We start from the raw sequence: 4,413 nt of genomic DNA on the forward strand, positions 1-4,413 counted from the left end.
CATGGAAGTCTATGCCACCTGGGCACTTTGTCAACCGCCTTCCCCCAACTGTCACTTTCTCCAGAGAAAACCAATAAAACCGTCTTCAGGCACTACTTGACAAAGAGGAGAAAAGAGAGGACTGGTATCGTTTCCACCTGCCTGCGCTCGTGCTGTACTTGTACCTACTGTATCTTGTGTGCGTCACTCAGTCATTAGTCACTCAGCACTCAACAAGGTTACAGTTAGAGCCCAGTCCTGACAGGGTCACACCATAACCACTCTACTCTCCCCCCAACCCAAATTCATGGCAGTTTAATGTGTTATACATTAAATCATGTGAACATGAGTGTGGTTTTATGAGGGGTGTATGGAACCTTGGCGAGGCAGCTGTGTGGCTATATAACCCTCATGAATTTAACCTTCAGGCCTGTCAAGCAGTGGACTTCTTCTTTAGACCCTCCAAGAGTCAGTTTAAGCTAGAGATTTTTTTGTTGTTGCATGGGCGGTGTTTCAATCCATGCAAAGTGTCAGAGCTACAGTGGTGTTTGTCAGACAATGAGACATCCCGAAAATCGGTCTTCCCAAAAACGGCTGTAACGGTTTGGCCTACAAAAAAATATGATCACTCCCACTCTCACGACAGTGGTCTTTACTTTATGACTCCCACAAGCCCCACATGATTATTCTGAAGTCTGTACCATCCACATGCCAACTTCTGTTTGTAAAGTCTGAACCGTTTGGGCTACAAACTAATGTGACCTCACTGTGGAAAGATAATATTCTCAGCAACACAATGATGTTCTCCGTTTTCCTCTACCACCCCCCACAATCCATAAAAGTTACCAGTACTGGTTTAAAAAACAAATGGAAGTATGGAGGTAGTTTTGTGTCTACCCCAAAAAATAGGTTAAATATGTGTAAAAATATATATATATTTCCTGAGCTCTTTTAAATCTCCTAGATATAGGACAGACACTTAAAAAAACTTCAAAAAGTGACATATTTATAATATATAGTCCTAGAGATTAACTGCTCATCTCCTCATTGGACCATTCAGACCTAGCATGTTTTAAAAACGTCATTGTACTGTGTATACCCATGTGTATCCTGTGCATATGACAAATAAACTTGACTTGAGATGGAGTGGAGGGACACAGGCGATCATACACATGGTAAAAAAAAATGAATGAATTCCAATTTCCACTGTTAAAACCCCCTAGAGTCGATGTCCGCTCCCCTCAGAAAACGAATTAGACGCACCGGTTTGAGTGTGTCAAGAACTACAACGCTGCTGGGTATTTCATGTGCAACAGTTTCCCGTATGTATCAAGAATGGTCCACCACCCAAAGGACATCCAGCCAACTTGAAACAACAGGGGAGAGCATTGGAGTCAACATGGGTCAGCTTTTGACACCTTGTAGTCCATGCCCCGGCAAATTGAAGCTGTTCAGAGGGCAAAAGGGTGAGCAAGTCAATAGTAGGAAGGTGTTCCTAATGTGTTGTACAATCAGTGTATATGGAAGTAGTTTAGTGTCAATATGTTTAGTTAAATGTGGGTAAAAGTAGTTAAATTTACAAAAGTACAAAAGTTAAATTAGTGTATTCGGCTATTTCAGCCATACCTGTTGCTGACAGGTGATTCAAATTTAGCACACAACCATGCAATCTTCATAGACAAGCATTGGCAGTGGAATGACCTTACTGAAGATCGCACTGACTTTCAACGTGGCATCGTCATATGATATATATATGACATATGACCTTTCCAACAAGTCAGCTTCATGAAATGGGTTTCCATGGCCAAGCAGCCACACACAAGCCTAAGATCACCATGTGCAATGCCAAGAGTCGGCTGGAGAGGTGTAAAGCTCACTGCCATTGGACTCAGGAGTAGTGGAAACACGTTCTCTGGAGTGATGAATCACGCTTCACCATCTGGCAGTCTGAAGGACGAATCTGGGTTTGGTGGATGCCAGGAGAACGCTACCTGCCCCAATGAAAAGTGCCAACTGTAAAGTTTGGTGAAGCTGAAATAATGGTAAGGGGCTGTTTTTCATGGTTCAGGTCCCTTAGTTCCAGTGAAGATAAATCTTAATGCTACAGCATACAATGACATTCTAGATGATTCTGTGATTCTAACTTTGTGGCAAAAGTTTGGGGAAGGTCCTTTCCTGTTTCAGCATGACAATGCCCCCGTGCACAAATCAAGGTGCATACAGAAATGGTTTGTCGAGAGCGGTGTGGTGTAATGGAAGCAAGTCCCCGCGGCAATGTTCCATCAAGTGGAAATCCTTCCCAGAAGAGTGGAGGCTGTCGTAGCATCAAAGGGGAGACCAAAGGGGGGACCAACTCCATATTAATGCCCATGGTTTTGGAATGAGATGTTTAATGAGCAGGTGTCCACATGCATTTGGTCAAGTAGTGTATTTCCTTATCTTTCTTGTATCTCTCAGATATATGACATTTTAAAACAAACATCCTTTAGATGTATTTTGTCCATGTATGAATTCAGTATGTTTCTATTCGCTAATAGCAGTAAGGCCAAATTCAATGTTTAATCAACATTTTTTTTAAAATATTTTTTGGGGATACCTAAAGGGGTCCTAAAATTTTAAATCAAAAAGCTAAATGATCCCTGGTACGACCGTCTTAAAAAAATTCCATCCGGCTTAGACTCTTAAGGATTAAGAGAGGAGTTTTATTTAGCAATACCGCAGTTTAACGGTTTGGAACAGATGCACATGGCCAAAGATAAATAACAAAAGACACAGTTTAATGAAATTTGCGCAAATTTAAGGAGGCAAACGTCCACAGGTAAAGACAAGCTTAAGGATCCGTGTATATAAATAATATTATAAACTGGGTGGTATGAGCCCTGACCTTTCTTATGTCTATTTTAGTTTGGTCAGGGCGTGAGTTGGGGTGGGCATTCTATGTGTTGTTCTATGTTTTTGTATTTCTGTGTTTGGTCTGGTATGGTTCCCAATCAGAGGCAGCTGTTTATCATTGTCTCTGATTGAGAACCATACTTAGGCAGCCTGTTTTCCAACTATGGGTTGTGGGTAGTTGTTTTCTGTGTCTGTGTTTTACCATACAGAACTGTTTCGGTTTTCATTTATTTATCTTGTTCTTTTGTATTCAGTGTTCGGTGATTTCATTAAAATATGGACACTTGTCACGCTGCGCATTGGTCCGATCTTTCCTACTCCTCATCAGACGAGGAGGAGATTCGTTACAGAATGCTGATTGGCTGACTCTGCGATGCCTCGTGCCTAAGAACAGCCCTTAGCTGTTCTTAGGCCATATACCACACCCCCTTGTGCCTTATTGCTTAAATGTATAAACTGGGTGGTTTGAGCCCTGAATGCTGATTGGCAGACAGCCATGGTATATCAGACTGTATACCATGGGTATGACAAAACACTTATTTTTACTGCTCTAATTCCGTCGGTAAACAGTTTACAATAGCAATAAGGCACCTTGTGGGTTTGTGATATATGGCAAATGTACCACGGCTTAGGGCCGGGAGGGAGGAGAGGTGGAAGGGAGGAGAGGTAGAAGGGAGGACAGGTGGAAGGGAGGAGAGGTAGAAGGGAGGAGAGGTGGAAGAGTAGAGGTTGAAGGGAGGATAGATGGAAGGGAGGAGAGGTAGAAGGGATGAGAAGTAGAAGGGAAGATGAGAGATGGAAGGGTGGAAATAGAGGATAGATGGAAGGGATGAGAAGTGGAAGAGAGGATAGTAGGAGGGGGGTGGGGGGGGGTGGAAGGGAGGAGAGATGTAAGGGAGGAGAAAGCCGGAAGTCCTTAATTTTCATCCGGTCAGAAGGCATCGGTCATGCTAAGAGCCTGTCAGTATGTAGAGAGAGGAAGGAGAGTGAGAGGGCAAGAGAGAAGGTGGGTGCTAAAGAAAGGCTGAAAGAGGAGGGAGGGAGGGAGGGAGGGAGGGAGGGAGGGAGGGAGGGAGGGAGGGAGGGAGGGCGGGAGGAAGGGAGGGAGGGAGGGACGGTGTGTGTGTGTGTGTGTGTGTGTGTGTGTGTGTGTGTGTGTGTGTGTGTGTGTGTGTGTGTGTGCGTGGCTTACATTATTTTTTGTAAATCAACATTTTTGTGGAAGGTACTACGCCGAGCACAGACCCCTCCTGCACTCAACTTTGTGGAGATATGTTGAGTTTCCTTGTAGGCCTATTTGTCAGGGAAACTGTGAAGCCAGCTGTATATACAACCTGATTCTGTTTAGGAGTCTTTAATTAAAGCATGTGAAACAATGTTGTTTCTTTTTTATCCTTTTCATTACGTCATGCAGAGGTTCTTTATATGGCCTAAAATAAATGTGTTCATATGGGCAGAATATTATCTATAGGTTATAGCATACCCAATTTTTATCAGTTGTGAAAATAAAACATTTAATGTGAAAATAATGTTTCTGGTAAT

The sequence above is a fragment of the Oncorhynchus clarkii genome, chromosome 23 (assembly GCF_045791955.1).
Source record: "Oncorhynchus clarkii lewisi isolate Uvic-CL-2024 chromosome 23, UVic_Ocla_1.0, whole genome shotgun sequence".
NCBI classification, from domain to species: Eukaryota; Metazoa; Chordata; class Actinopteri; order Salmoniformes; family Salmonidae; genus Oncorhynchus; species Oncorhynchus clarkii.